The sequence below is a fragment of the Ailuropoda melanoleuca genome, chromosome 6 (genome assembly GCF_002007445.2).
Source record: "Ailuropoda melanoleuca isolate Jingjing chromosome 6, ASM200744v2, whole genome shotgun sequence".
NCBI lineage: Eukaryota > Metazoa > Chordata > Mammalia > Carnivora > Ursidae > Ailuropoda > Ailuropoda melanoleuca.
In genome coordinates, this window is record NC_048223.1 from 75,718,914 (window position 1) to 75,734,923 (window position 16,010).

Consider the following 16,010-nt stretch of genomic DNA (forward strand, 5'->3'; position numbering starts at 1 on the left):
GGCCTCCCGGAATGGCGGCGCGGCGCAGGCGCGGACTGCGGGCGCGCGGGCGTGCGCGCGGCCGCGGGACGGGCTGGCGGGGGCTGATGGGAAGCGAATTTGGGGTCCCGCGCCCTTCAGCGCGGCCCAATCAGGTTGCTGATCGCCGGGCGCCGCTCTGCCGGGAGCTCGCCGGGGTGTCGAGTGGCCCGCCCCGCCTCCGGAAGTGACGCGCCCTGTCCCGCCCCCCGAGGTGCTCGGGCGCCGCGGCGGAGGGGGTCTTGAGTCCCTGTTGCTCTGACCGACGCGAGCGGTTGGGGGGCTGGCTCCCTGCTTGACCGCGGCCGGGTCGAGGGTCCGAGGGGTCGCCCGGCGCGCCGTTTCTTGCTTCTGCCGAGTTCTTTGAGGTGAACAGGCCCGCGGGCCTCGAGCGGCCGGCGAGACGGTGCTGTGCGTGGAGGGGGCGCGGCGTCCCAGAGTCGCGGCGGCGAACGCACGGTGAACCCGCGCCGGTGGACCAGCCGCCCGCCGGGCTGTGCAGGCGGCTTCCGCTCACCGTCAGGGCGGGCGTCTCCAGTCTCCTTTGTTCTCGCTCCCTTTCACGAGCAATTGAGGGCCTTGCGTTCTTTGATCTTTTGAGAATATGCTGACTTCTAATATTTAAGTAGTAACGGGCGCGTGTTACGGAATTTTCAGATTTTTGCTTGTGTAGCAGAGTGATCGATTAGTTGTGATTAGCTTTAATAGCTTCGGAAGAAAACTCTCCGCATAATGAAAGATTTAAAAACCTTCAGTTATTTTTTTCACCCATGTTCCGTGGACTCCTGGATGGAGGCACCTGCCTGGTCTTGAAGGGGTACCTGCCAGGTACACTATGAACTCACTCCTGGGCGGAGGCGGGGCGGGGGGCCCATTCGTCTTTCGAGGCAAAAGGAACAAACTTTTTAGAATTTCTTAAAAAAGAGAGTTTTATTCGTGCCCAGATTAGGACAGCTGCCCAGGATACACAGTCTTTACAAGGGAGACAGTGCTGTGGTAAGGGAACATTTGGTATGGGATTATATACATTTTTTTACATAAAAAGTCACAAATTATTAGACAAAGAACATTTCAGAAAGTTGCAGACTTTAAGTTCCTGTGTGTGCAGGGCTGTATGACTTTAATCTTATGGGAACCTGGGAAGTTTCTTACTTGTTATTACCTGTTGTGTTCGGAGTGCTCCTTTTTGGTTATTTTCTGTAAGGAAGCAGGGTACAGTGTGTGCTCAGGGCAGAACTAGAGCCCATGCTTTGAGGTTTGGCCAGTTCGTGTTGACCTTGTTAAGGAGCTAGGAGTAGGGCCCACAAATGTGAAAAGTTGAAAATTTCCTTTGATAACCTTTACCTAGGCAGACATTTCCCATGCTCCCAAGTCCCACCTGTGACATGAACTCTTGTCTCCTAACATAACAAAACTTTCTTTGTGACAAAGGACAGTTGAACACCCTGTTAAATACACAGGCAAAAGACACAAACAGCTTATTTATGACAGAAGAAACAGATGTCCAATAAACAGTGATAGTCAATCTACACTTTTGAAGCTGTGAATTTTAAATGTAGAAACCTTTCTCTGACCATCGAGTTTTGCATATTAACTTTTGAGATTGTTACCTTTAATAAGTTATGTTGTGAAATTCGGTGTGGGTATATATGTAGTGCTGTTTTTCTCATTTTAGGTCTGTATTTTTAAAAAGACTAATAATTACAAGTGTTGCTGCTTTATCAGTATTACAAAATAACTTTCAACTCTTCCTCCTCTTGTTACCCCTACGGCTGCCCCTCGAAGGTACTCTGTCACGCACATCACACAATTTCCAGTTAAAGAACTGGTGAGATACCTGAGACTGGTAGCAAGGTGCCAGTTGCTGAAGATCAGCTGTCTTGGGGTGATTTGTCAATTTGTGAACTATCATTTTGCAGACACATCCTTGTTCTGAGCTTTGCTATCCGCAGACAGGAGTCCCTGGGGTCTGGAGATGATTGCCAAGTATGTGGATGCCTCTGGAGCACTGGAGTTCTGGGTTTCTGTTCTTTAAGAAGGAGCTTTTTACATTCTGTTTCGAAATCCAGTTTCACAAACAAGGTTCATGGTGGCTGCAGGCCAGAATTTGAATGGCTGCTATACTTTTTTTTTCCTCAAGCTGAGCGGGGAGTCTGCTTCTCTCGNTCCTCAAGCTGAGCGGGGAGTCTGCTTCTCTCGCTCTGCCCCCCACCCCGCTCATGCTCTCTTTCGCTCTCAAATAAAAATAAATTTTAAAAAAGATGAATGATTTAAATGCACTCCCATTTCTTGAAATCTTGGTCTTTTAGAATCTGTCAGTATATTGCCCTAAACGCGAAGTAACCCAGGAGCAGAAATTAGGCTCACAGAACCCTGTACTAAAACTAGGCCTTACAGACTTTTAAAGTCCAGTTGAAGCCTCCTGTTTAGCACATACTTCTTAACTTATTTGGATGTTTTCTCAACTCATACCAGATGGAAGCAGGTGAACTGAAATCACGGCAAGAAGTGATCACCTTGATATCCTTAGTGTAGGAGAAGCCCAAAACACACCTGAAATGGTAGTGGGCATTGTCATCTGTGATGTGCGTCTAAAAAATAGTGACGCTGAGCCTGTGTACATACTTAAAGCCTTACAGAGTCACTACTGCAAACACTGCAGTTTGTTGGTTGACTGTCCAAAATCACACAGTTTTTGTCAGAAAAAGGCAGACTTAAATTTTCAATCCACACGAGAGCATTAAGGTACATCTCAAGGAATGTCATAAAGATGACTGAGAAATGAATATAGACACTTACACATGGTAACTGTGGTTACTTCCTGAAGGCATACTTCCTGAGAACTGCTCTCCACCCGCGTGTGTGTTTAGTCCTCTGAGGTCACAACTAGTCCTTGTTTCATTTCAGCAACAGGGCTGCCAAGATTTAGGTCTCTGGTTTTCTGTCTTTCCCATAGAATATTTAAGTTACTGATACTAGTATTGTTAGAAAAGAATGGTAGCTTGTTCATTGGGGGTAATTAGGGATAAGCACTGTCCAACTTCAAAACAAAAAGTTCCATCCTCACATTTCTCTTAGATACAAGACGGACCCCCTACAGAAGCCCCCTGTACCTGGTGGGATAGAACCGTGTCTCATCCTTTCCAAAGATGCCTTGGGGGGATAGAGCAAACTGGGACACTCCTACCTTTCTGCTCCTTTCTTTTTTGTTTCTTTTTTTTTATTATTATGTGCAATTAGCCACCATATAGGACATTATTAGTTTTTGATGTAATGTTCAGTGATTCATTAGTTGCCTATAACACCCAGTGCTCATCACCACCCGTGCCCTCCTTAATACCCATCACCTGGCTACCCCATCCTCCCACTCCCCTCCCTTCTCTAACCCTCAGTTTGGTTCCTGGAGTCCAGAGTCTCTCATGGTCTGTCTCCCTCTCTGATGTCTTCCCACTCAGTTTTCCCTTCCTTCTCCTATGGTCCTCCACTGTATTCCTTATGTTCCACATATGAGTGAAACCATATGATAATTGTCTTTCTCTGCTTGACTTACTTCACTTAGCGTAATCCCCTCCAGTTCCACCCATGTCAATGCAAATGGTAGGTATTCATCCTTTCTGATGGCTGAGTAATATTCCATTGTACGTATGAGCCACATCTTCTTTATCCATTCGTCTGTTGAAGGGCATCTCGGCTCCTGCCACAGTTTGGCTATTGTGGACATTGCTGCTATGAACACTGGGTGCATATGACCCTTCTTTTCACTACATTTGTATCTTCGGGGTAAATACCCAGTAGTGCAATTGCTGGGTCATAGGGTAGCTCTATTTTCCACTTTGGGAGGAACCTTCATACTGTTTTCCAAAGTGGCTGCACCAGCTTGCATTCCCACCAACAGTGTAAGAGGGTTCCCCTTTCTGCACAACCTCACCAACACCTGTTGTTTCCTGAGTGGTTAATTTTAGCCATTCTGACTGGTGTGAGGTGGTATCTCTTTGTGGTTTTGATTTGAATTTCCCTGATGGCTAGTGATGTTGAACATTTTTGACTAGCTGGGAAGCTCTGCAGTCGCTGAGAGTGGATTTTAGGTGAACAGGTTCTGAAGTAGCTAGAAGGCCACCCCTCTCTCTTCAGGCCAGCTCCTGAGCCTTTCAGAGAGATTTGTATATGAAAAGGGTGGAATCTGTTTGCCTTCACAAATGTATTTGGACCGCCTGCCTTGTTTTCAGTTTGTTGTCCAACCCTGTGATAGTTAGCACTCGCCTTACCAACATTAAAGATAACTTTTTTTACTGTCCCATGAGTTGGAGGCAAACAGAAATTTCAAAAGCCCAGAAAAAGGCCTAAGGGAGATGGATGTTTGTTCTGCCACAGAAACCGGATAGCTGTCTTTGCTAAGGCTACCAACTTCTTTTCAAAATTTAAAATGCAGAAGATACCACAAAACCAAAGATTATGGGGACCAAAGTTTGTAGTATAATGTTTGGCTTTACAACTTTTGCCTAGACTGAGTTATTCATTCACTGCTTTTTCCTTACTCCTCAGGAGGCAAGGCTTCCAGACTGTGGGGGCTCCTTGAAGTGTGTTCTGGATGATTGGGGACACCAGGGCCATCCTCAGTGCCACAGAATTTGTCCAGTGCACCCAGGTGACCACATGATTGCTGTTTTCCCAGGAATAAAGCACCCCATTGAAGAAGCGGACATAATTCAGACGGTTTGAAATGCTATGGAGAAGTGGGGGGAACATGGAACTTGGAAATTAGCCGAGTTGCAGCTGTTAAGACACAGTGAAGCTCTGGGAGGTATTTTCCTGTTTGAGGTGGATCTGTTCTCGCTTCCAGAGGACAGCAGAGGAGGGGAAGCTGCTTGGAAATATTTTCAGGGACATCGTTTTGACTGGTTTGCTGAAAAAGAGGTACCATGATGCATTTTAATATCTAAATTGATTTTAAAAAGGAAAAAAGGCAAGAGAATGACAAGCATAAATGCCATAGTATTTACTGCTTTTGATCATCTTGGGCTGTTTGGCACCAATTAAACCAAAGCTCTATAATCATGAGAAGGTGTGTTCTACTTGATTACTGTGGCTAAACACACACTCAAACTCACACACTCATATTCACAGCTCCATTTCTGAGCACCACTGCCATGTAAACTACAGTGAATTCCCAAACTGCAACTGGTCATCTTATCTGATGAATCAGAAAGCACTTTAAAATCACCTGTGGCCTCCAAGGTCATTTAATTAATACCACTCCTATTAGGTGGCAGACATGTGGACGTGCGATTATAAGGTAAGTTAGAGTTGAAATACCACTGAAAACCCTTTTCTGGAGAGCTGGCAGGAGAATCTGGGAGCAGCATTCCTCCTTTGTACCACATAGAGCACGCCTCCACAGGGCTCTGTTCCCAAGTGCCCAAAGCAGAGGAACCTTTGCTGGCAGGGATGGCATGGGGATGCCTGGAGGCTGATGAAATGATTATTAATTTATAGTATTGAGTAGGTCCCAGGTGCTGGCTTAGTATTAAGTATTCTGCAGAGACAGTGGCTGAGAATGAGCTAAGTGGAAACCGGTCTGGAGGGCATAAGGGTAAGGGGGTGTGGGGAGCAGGGGGTAGAGGTTGCAGCCCTGGCCAACCTGGATCTCGAGTTTACCTAGGTTCAGAAGGTGCAAGGGGTCAGTGTCGTTTCACTGTAATTTCACAGATGAAGAATATGCCTCTTGGGTGGAGTATGGCCAGACTTGTTCCAAGTATTTCATAGTTGGTAGAGAAGTTGGGGAGAGGGGGTGCTAGGACAGGCATGAGAGGCTGAGTACTCAAGATGGTGTCTGGCTTTCGCAGGGCTCGCCGTGAGCCTGCACACAGGACTGACTACAATAAGAGGTCTTGTTCTAAGGATGGGGTATTGGAAGAATGTAGTGGCCCTTGTAATCCTGAGAAGAGGACGCCTCTGGAGTCCACTGTGGGGTTACTCCGTGACAGGGGTGGTGTTCTGCAGCCTCTAGTGGTGAGATACCTGTCCCTTTTGTGAAGTTTGGGCATGGTTTCTGTGACTTTGTCCTAATGGCTGGAATTTCCAAGGAGTGGGATTTTAAGATATCTGTCCCTGTAAGAATTGGTTCCTCGGGAGTGGGCCAGTCCTGTTCTGTTGCTGAGAAGTGTGTCTCTGGCGGTTGGAGTGTGTATTACAAGCCTCTAGGTAAATGATGGGTTGGTTATAGAGGTCAGCAGGCTGTTGTCATTGATGATTCTAATGGATGGATTGCTTACACGGAGATGTTAGGTCTTATGGATAGGTATCCTCATAAAATGCCTTTAAAGGGTGCTCCTGTTGAGTTTAATAGTAGATCTATTTCTATTAGCCCTCCTTGTAGTTGGTACTCCAGTGAGCGGTGTGTTACAACATTGCCTGCGTTGTATGTATTTGCATACTGAAAATGTTGGTGACACCCCCACAGATTGTACACTGGCATCCAATTAGTTATTAATAAAATTTTATTTTGGAATAAAATAAGTATCTTCCGGTGATTATTAGTTTAAGCCCGGGGGAGGGGGCCCTCTTGTGGTTCCAGTAGTGATTAATGGTAAAGGAAATTTTCCCTTTTAGTGCTTGTGGGCCTGGCTCCTGGGCTCCCAGGGAAGCTATACTTTCACATTTACAAGGTCAAAACGACTTAGCAGAACTTCAAAACATGGGCTCTCTTTCTTCCTGGAGCACACGTTGTATGTCTGCTTCATTAAACAGACAAACCAAACAAACAAAAAAACCAAAAGGAACATTCTGAGCACAAGATAAGAAAAAGAAAGAAATTTCCCTGGTTCCCATAAGATTAAAGTCAGACAGCTTGGCATATACTAAAAACACAGGATAAAGATAAAACTTTCTGGACTGTCTTTGGTCACGATGATTTGTAAGTCTTTGTGTAAAAAACATATGTAACCCTGCACCAAATGTTCTTCCCCGAGCACTGTCTTCTTTGTGAAGATCGTATATGCTTGGCAGCTGTCCTGACTTGGGCTCAAACAAAACTCTTTTCCTTTCTTTTTTAAAAAAATTTTTTTTGAAGATTTTATTTACTTGACAGAGAGAGACAGCGAGAGAGGGAAGACCAGCAAGGGGAGTGTGAGAGGGAGAAGCAGGCTTCCCCCCGAGCAGGGAGCCCGATGCGGGGCTTGATGCAGGGCTCGATCCTAGGACTCTGGGATCACGACCCGAGCTGAAGGCAGATGCTTAACGGCTGAGCCACCCAGGCACCCCTCTTTTTAACAGGGTTTCTTCATTTTACATCATTAGTACTGTAGTCCTTCCGGGGAAACATCATCAGATTCTGTTTGGAGCTAAACTTGATCTTTGTTATTGTGGAAGAATAAAGAGTCCATGAATTGTTTGTCTCCTGTTTCATATTCCATGAGTCCTGGTTTTGGTTCCACACCTCCACGAAACACACAATGATCCCGAATTTAGCATTGGCTCATCCCTCTCTGCAAAGGGCTTGTTTGAGAGAAGAGGCAGCCTCTTTGCACCTGTCAGATGAGCATCAGAACACTCTTGGTAGGGAGTTCCTGGGACCCTAACTCTGAACCTGCTCATGACACCCAGAGTAAATAGATTTCACATTTAGACCCTTTGGGAAGAAATTTTGGATCTATGATGACAACCTGAAGAAAATCTGTAACCTCTAACCTTTACCCTAACTCTTAACCTGAGTCCTGAATCCAAACCCCAATCTGAACCTCTAGCTCTGAATTTTGAACTGCAGACCCAAACCCCTACCTAATGCCAGCCCTGAACCTGAACCCCAAATCTGAACCCAAGCCCTGAACCTGGAACCCCTAACCCCTAGCAATGTTAACAATAGCCAAAATGTAGAAACTATGCAAATGTCCATCAGTGGTGAATGTGCAAACAAAATGTCATTAAGGTTTAGGGTTAGGATTTTATGGTTGGGAGCATGCGTTGGGGTCAGGGCCAGGCTTGAGATGAGAGGGTTAGCATAACTGGCTTTCTCTGCCCCCTCCCCATCTCTCTGGCCCTCTGGGTTGGGCAGGACTCACGCAGGGTCACACATGCATCAGAGGTTGAACTGGAGTGTTGGTCTTCAGCCCCTCAGTCCTGGGTACTAACGGAAGAAGTATGAGATGTCTGCCTGGTCACTGACTGTTTCAGATCCAACTCAACAGCAGTCAAGGGTGTGGAGGGCCTTAGAGGTTATACAGGGTTCTTCCATCCTCCCACCTGGGAAGGGTGCCGCTGGCCCCACTCTCACTGGGCAGCCGCAGGTTTCAACACAGCCCTGACCCATGAGGGCACTCAGTAGACACGTATGGATTTATATAGGACTGGCTGCAGTGGACTACCGGCCCCTGTGTGCAGCCCTCTTATGGGGTGGTGGGGCCCTCCTGGCACTGGTAGGATCCTTCGTCCTAGCCGAGCAATCAGCAGTAGACAGTCAGGTCTCAGACAGGACCATCTTTGGCCTCCGATCATCCAGGAAGGATCTGTGGTCTTCCAATTCAGGTCCTGATAACCCCCATGGTCAATCACTGAGTTGACTGTGCTCTTGGGAATTTCAAAGGTCCACGGGCGCTGTAGACAGCCCCTTGGAGTGTTTCCATTCCCAGTGTCTGTGTGGTTGAGACAAGCAATCCTCCCTCACAGCCTCCTAGCCTTGTAAGAGAGGTAACATTGAATGTGGCCCGTGGCCACAACAGCCATACAGCAGACTGGCCCTGCAGTCCTTTGGGCTCCGGTTATAATGTAAGTATTTGACATGCATACTTGTTAAGAATCAAGGATATAGGAGAACCTGTGTCTCCCAGTGGGCAGTTTCTTGCTGAGGCTGTATGGTGTCAGAGAGCCACATGCATGACCCTAGAAAGCCTGCCAAGTGTGGATTTCATGCTGTGGAATAATCTTGAGTCTCCCACTGCTTCACTGAGCAATAATTTCCTTACCACCCTCATATTTGGTCTCTCTCTTTGTAAAGGAGAGAGAAGAGACTGGAAAATGAGCCAATTAGTTCTTTGGGGATGGGTGATTAATGTGTTGGGGGGCACATGTCACTCCGGGGCTCCCTCCTCCCAGGCACATGAGTGAGGTCTGTGTGCCTTCCAGTCTCTGAGACGAGAGGACCCAGTGCCCAGGGCAGGAGTCTTGTTTCCCACCAGCAGCAAAGTTGCTTTTTCAGCAAGTGGAAGAGCGTCTTGCCATTGTGGGAGAAGAGCAAGAGCACTGGATGGGCGGCTGCAGCCCTGACCCTAAGTGACCCCTTCCTTCCCTGGGCTTCAGGTTCCACAGCCGTGCAGTCCGCCACCAGTGATGTGGAATGTGCTGCTTTCCCAGCCTGGCATCCGTTCTCACGTCCAAGTCCAGCATCTCAGCTTGCCCTTGGGAACCACATCTCACCTGCCTCCCATCCAAACAGTTCCAGAGGGCAGACCCCACTCTCCACCCAGCTCAGAGATGGGCGTATGATCCAAGTCTACCCAACCCCATGATCTGTTCTCCGGGTGCTCTAATGGCTTCAAGGATGAGAGTGTGACCCAAGCCGAGCCAAAGACACTGAAAGTCATGACTTTGCATGGAACCCAAGGGAAAGAGAAACCCTTCCCAGTAGAACGGATGGTGAGTGGGTGTCAGCCTGGAGTTGTGGGAGGCCCCAGTTGCAGTGAGAGAGACTGTGCCTGGGAATGGGGCTACCCCAGAGCATTTAGCAGGATGGAGGGTTGGAGAGGGTCCAGGTCACACTGTGAGAGTGTGAGCCCCTGGGCTTGCCAAGTCCAGAAACACTCTTTTTTAAATTTAAATTCAATTAGCCAACATGTACTGCATCATTAGTTTTTGATGCAGTGTTCAATGATTCATTAGCTGCGTATAACACCCAGTCCAAAAACACTCTTAACTTGCCTCTTGCAAGTATTAATTTATTTCCACCATTTAAAAAATATTAATTCATTTTACTTTAGTAAATGTGTTTAGTCCTTTGCCATCCAAAAATTGCTAGCTGACACATCAGGGTCAACAGTCCCTGAGACTCCCTGAGCAAGTTGTCCTCACTGGGCGGGACATGGCTGGGGAGAAGAGACAGTGGGTGGGGTCCGGTCTTAGGGAAGCTGTTCCTTCTCTGTCCCTGGAGAGGAAAACCCCAGAACAGTGGGAGGAGAATGAGCAGGAGCAAGAGGTCCCTGGATGGCTAATTGGTCTGTTTGTATTTTCCTTATTTTAGGGTCCATTTTGTTAAAGTGTATTTTTACTAGGAAATCACCCATTTCCTCTGGGTTTCCAGTCTGATGCAATAGGTTTCTCTTATTTGACCTTTAATTTCTACTCTCTTTCTGTTTTTCTACAGAATTTTTGCAATTAATGAACAAATATCGATACGTTATTATTTAGTAAAGTCCATACTTCATTCAGGTTCCCTCTGTTCTACTTTTCCTGCTCCAGGATCCCGTGCAGGGTGCCATGTGACACGTATTCATCATGTCTCTTCAGGCTTTCGTTGGCTGTGACAATCTCTCAGTCTTGTCTTGTTTTGATGGCCTTGGCAGCATTGAAGAGACCTGGTCAGGCGTTTGGTAGAAAGTCCTGCATTTGGATTTATGGTGTTTTCCTCACGATTAGACTGGGGTTATGGGTTTTGAGGAAGCAGATCACAAAGGTAAAGTGCTCTGTCATCACTTTATATTAAGGGAACATGCTCTGGAGGTCACTTGTCACTGTGCTAACGTTGGTCAGCTGGCTGAGGCCGTGTTGGTCAGGCTTCCCCACCATGAGTTACTCTCTCCCATGTGCGTACAGTGTGTCTTCTCGAGCAGGAAGACGCTATGTGGAGCCCACACTGTGGGAGAGGAAGTCAGCTCCTCCTACTTGATGGATAGCTGAATGTCTACGTCTGTTGTTTGGAATTCTGTTAGGAGAGTTCTATTCAACCCATTTGTAAAAAAAAAACTATGTAATTTAAAATTTAAGCCATCCCATTGTTTTCATTGAACAATTAATGTTTCAGGCAGCATCCCATCTAGAAAACACAAAGGCACTCCTTTGAGCTACAGGGAAGGAAAGGTTTTTAAAGATTTATTTATTTGTTTTTAGAGAGAGAGCATGAGAGGGGGAGGCGCAGAGGAAGAGGGAGATACGGAATCTCTAGCAGACTCTGCACTGAGCGTGTTGCCCACTGTGGGGCTCAATCTCATGACCCTGAGGTCATGACCTGAGCCAAAGCCAAGAGACACCCAGGAACCCCAGAAAGGATAGGTTTTTAAAGGCAGAGAGGAAATCAAAAAAAGGAAAGTATTAGCAAAGGATGCATTGTTTGAGGCAGGGTCACTGTCCTAAGGGGACCAGAAGGGACCATTATTCAGGGTGAGTGGTTAAAGGTTACATGGAGTGTGTATGTGTGAAACTGCAGTTAGGTTAGTTAGTAAGTCCTTGTTTGCTGATCTGGGTCTCTTAAGGTAAGTGACTTCACTTTGGGGCCTGTGGATTCCTTTTTAACTGATCATTTATTTTTACCAGTGTGGACACCAGGGTCGTCATTTTAGGCTGTCGGTTATACTCCAGTGCTACAGTATTTGGTTGCTGGTTCATTCCTGCTTGGCTATTGGGAGGGCTTTCCATAGGCTCCACTTTCCCTTTGATATAACTTATATTTGCGGGGTTTTTCTTGGTACTTCCTTACTTTCTGATACTTCAAGATTATCCTGGGTCCTATGTTTACTTAGTCCTAGTGTCAGGAATTTCTTCAAAGAGCCCTGGTTCCTTTTATTAAAGAATGGTATTAAAGTCTCACCTGTGGGAACTGAATGTGCTCAGAGGACAACGCAAGACAATATATGCATGTGTTCCAACCTATGTAAACACACCTAATTAAAGATTTCTACGTGGAACTGTCTGTGTCCATATGAAGCTAAAGACAAGTTTATATTGACGTCTCCAACCTGGTCCATCACCACGTGGATATTGTGATCTTCTCCATTGCCCATCTGTAACTTCCTACTCTAACAGTGACAAACCTGGCTCTCCCCACCTGCCATTTATTTAATTCATTGCTCCATTCCAGATTACAGATGTGGTGTTTTCAGAACTGTTAGCTACCATTCTGGTGGAAAAGAACTTTATTAAATAGAGTCCACTGTGTACATACAGTGCATTTTTTCTTTAATCTACAGATTCCATTCATTTCCAAAGATACTTAGGTCAGCACCTTTTGTCATACAACCTGCAGTGAGGGTTTATTTTTCATGTTTCTAATACAGTTAGGTTATGTGTTACATTTATATTCCATTGGGGGGGGAAGAAATTTTCCTTGGTCCAAAGTTCTTACTGCAGGACTAAGAATGAAATTGATATGAGACAGATTAATAAGAGAAAAAACCCCCCAAAGTGGAATGATGTGCACATGGAGACCCAACAAGGAAACTGAGTTCTAAAGAAATGACCAAGGAAGCCAGGTTTTATACTTTTTGGACAAAAAGAAAACAAACCTGTGATGAAATCACAGGACAAAGAAAACTTAATCTTGGGAGCTTCAGTTAGTAAGGAATTCTAAACAGAATTTGGGCTGGGGTAGTAAGTTAGTAAAAAGTACAAGGGTTGTTTATACAGCCTTCTGGGCTCCAAATGCCCATCTCTGGTGAGGTCGAAGTCTCTTTACCTCCTGGTACAGGGACATCCTCACATGGAGGATAGATTTCCTGCTTCCAGGGGGACAGAGGAGGGTCTGAGTGTCCTCATTTCATAGGCTGACTCTTAAGTAACTGTAACTTTAAAATGATCTATATGCCGAAGTGGCAGATTTGGGGCAGCCTGCCCTTGGCCCCTATACCATCCTGTGACATCTCCACATCCTAAATAACTTAATTTCAGTAGATTATGATTTACTCTTTGGGATATAAAAATGTTCGTGTTTTGGGGGCGCCTGGGTGGCTCAGTCATCAAGCGTCTGCCTTCGGCTCAGGGCGTGATCCCGGCGTTCTGGGATCGAGCCCCATGTCAGGCTCTTCCGCTGGAAGCCTGCTTCTTCCTCTCCCACTCCCCCTGCCTGTGTTCTCTCTCTCACTGGCTGTCTCTCTCTGTCAAATAAATAAATAAAATCTTTTAAAAAATGTTCGTGTTTTTTAATGTTTTATTTTTAAGTAATCTCCACAGCCAATGTGGGGCTCGAACTCACAACCCCAAGATCAAGAGTTGCATGCTCCACCAACTGACCCAGCCAGGTGCCCCAAAATGTTTGGGTTTTGACAAATGCATCATGGCAGGTATAAATCATTAAACTATCATGGAATTCACCCCCTGATCCTTTTATCACCTCTAATTTTGCCTTTCCCAGAATCTCCTACAAATGGTGTGGTCACTCAGTGTGTAACCATTTCAGACTAGATTCCTTCACTTAGAAAAATGTAAAGTTCATCCGTGTCATTGTATGGGGGTGATGGTTCATTTCTTTTTATTGCTGAATAGATTAACAAGAGAAAAACAAGTCAAAGTTTAATATGATGCATACGTCCCATATTCATGGGAGATACCCAGGAAAACGGAGTAACTCCTTGAAGTGACCCGGCCCTAAATGCCATCTTCAGCTAAAGACCAAAAGATTTTGGGTGGTGGGAAGGCCAGTTAAGAGATGTTATCAGGTGAGCACAGTAAACGAGGGAATGGTTGTTGCACAGATTTAAGTCCGTGCCTTCTCTTTTGGTAAGAGTTTCTTGAGATTTAGTCATTTTTTCCCTGATACAGAGGGAGACAGGCTTACAAATGGAGCCTTCCTTTATCAGCGTAACTTTCACTCACCAAACAGCAACTTTTACCCAGTTTTTAGCGATTCTTCTATGTCTGCTCTTCCTTAAAATTAATCCGCCCAAATAACCCTTGTACCAAAGAGGCATATTTTGGGTGGCATATTTCCTTCACATGGATACACTCAGTTTGCTTATGGATTTATTTATGGAAAGACATCCTGGCTTCGTTAAGTTTGTAACCATTATTAATAGAGCTGCTGTGCATAACTGCATGTGAGTTTTTGTTTGGAAATAGTTTTTCAAAGCTGTGGTCTAAATACTAGAAGTACAATTGTTGGACCTTAACGTGAGACTTATTTAGGTTTGGAGAAAATGGCCAAACTGTCTTCTGAAGGGACGGTTGCTGCCATTCCTCACCTTCCAGCAATTGGTATTCTTGTTTCTGGAGTTCAGCATTTGGACTAGGTGTGCAGTGCTGTCTCACTGTCATTTACACTTGTACTTTCCTAATGATGACGTCGAGCATATTTTTGTATGCTTATTCTGTATCTGCATATCCTCTTTGTCCAGGCATTTTCAGATCCTTACCCATTATCAGTTAGGAGGTTTGTTTCCTTATTGTTCAGTTCTGATAGTTTTTGTATATTTTGAATACAGATCTTTTACCAGATATATGTTTTGCAAATATTTCCTCCCAGTTTGTGGCTTGCCTTTTAGTTTTCTGACCAAGGTCTTTCATAGAGCAGAAGTTTTCATTTTAGGAAGTTCATGTTATCAATTTTTCTCTTTTGTGAATTGGCTTTTGGTGTTGTGTGTTAAAACTCATCACCACACCCAAGGTCATGTAGCTTTTCTTTTATGTTTTCTTTCTGATATTTTGATAGTTTTACATTTTAAATTTATCTACAATGTTGAATGAATTTTGGTGTAAGTTGTAAAGCTTGTGCCTGCATTTCGCTTAATTCCGTAGGGTTTCTAATTAATTGTTTCTATTTCTGGAGAAGTCAGGGGACAATTGGACTCCATTTCCGTTTGAATTTTCCAAATGTAATGGATTCAGAGGGACCCCAGAAGGGACAGGTGGCTCCACTGAACTGAGCGCCCCGCCCCCTGCACCGCCCCCACTGCCCGCAGGGGGCGCCCGAGTCCAGCTCCGCGACTCCCGCGGGGCATGCGCTTTCCGGGGCGCTCAGGCGTTCCAAGTCCTCAGGACCCTGTGTGCTGATGCCCAGGCCCGGGGGGACGTGGGGCCTCATCCACAGTCAGGAGCCTGGCCTTCCACGACCTGCTGAGGAGGATGTGGGTCTGTGTCCACGAGGACAGGAGCTCGGCCTCCTCAGAACCCGCTGTGGAGACTTCGGGAGGACATGGGGCCACGTCCACGCGGACAGGAGCCTCAGTGGAGGACATGGGTGCGCGTCCACACCCACAGAACCCGGGTCTCCTCAGGACCCGCCGCGGGAGGAGAAGGTGAGGAGAAGCCGCCTGAGCGGGGACTGCCGAGGGCTCCGTGCTCACAGGACCCCGGGGAGGAAGGGCGTGCTGTGTAGACGGTGGGGTTTCCGTGGCTTCGTGTGCGGTGACTTGGGGTCCCTGGCGCAGCTGCGCGTGGGGCTGTGGGGTTTCCCCTTTCTGGGCTCGGATCCGCTGGGCTGGTCCGCGGGTCCGTGTTTACGCGTACACGGATCCGGTTCCGGGGGCTCCGCAGGCAGTCTGCAGTCAGGGAGCCTCCGCCGCCCACCTGCTGCTCGTGCTCCCCGGGCCTCGGCCCCGCAGGGTCCTCCCCGCATCCACACCCGGTCGGGGCTGTCGGCTCGGCGTCTGGAGGTTGGGTAGCGACGGCGCGCGCTCTGCAGACGGCTGTGGGGACAGCAGATGTGCTCAGGGCGTCGGTTCTTCCCCGAGCGCAGAGTGTCTTCTGGTCTCCGCGTGCCTCCCTCGACGTCTGTCATCTGTGTCTCACGGGTGTCCGTCTGTCGTCCGTGTCTCCCGGGTGTCCGTCTGTCGTCGGTGTCTCCTGGGTGTCCAAGGGCAGGGCTGTCCGTCTCCCTCGATGTCTGTCGTCAGTGTCTCACGGGTGTCCGAGGACAGGGCTGTCCGTCTCCCTCGCCGTCTGTCGTCGGTGTCTCACGGGTGTCCGAGAGCAGGGCTGTCCGTCTCCCTCGACGTCTGTCGTCGGTGCCTCACGGGTGTCTCTTGCTAACGTGTGGCCTCCTACACTGGCGAGTGGCCTCTCCGTGGTGGGTGAACTGG

The 16,010-nt window shown here is 47.0% G+C and overlaps 1 long non-coding RNA gene across 1 annotated transcript; it reads left to right on the forward strand.

Annotated features, from left to right (window-relative positions):
• Positions 1-221: 221 nt before the first annotated feature.
• Positions 222-5,076, forward strand: LOC117802699. Its single transcript, XR_004626170.1, has 2 exons — positions 222-846; positions 4,561-5,076. It is a non-coding gene; the product is annotated as an uncharacterized LOC117802699 (long non-coding RNA).
• Positions 5,077-16,010: the final 10,934 nt, after the last annotated feature.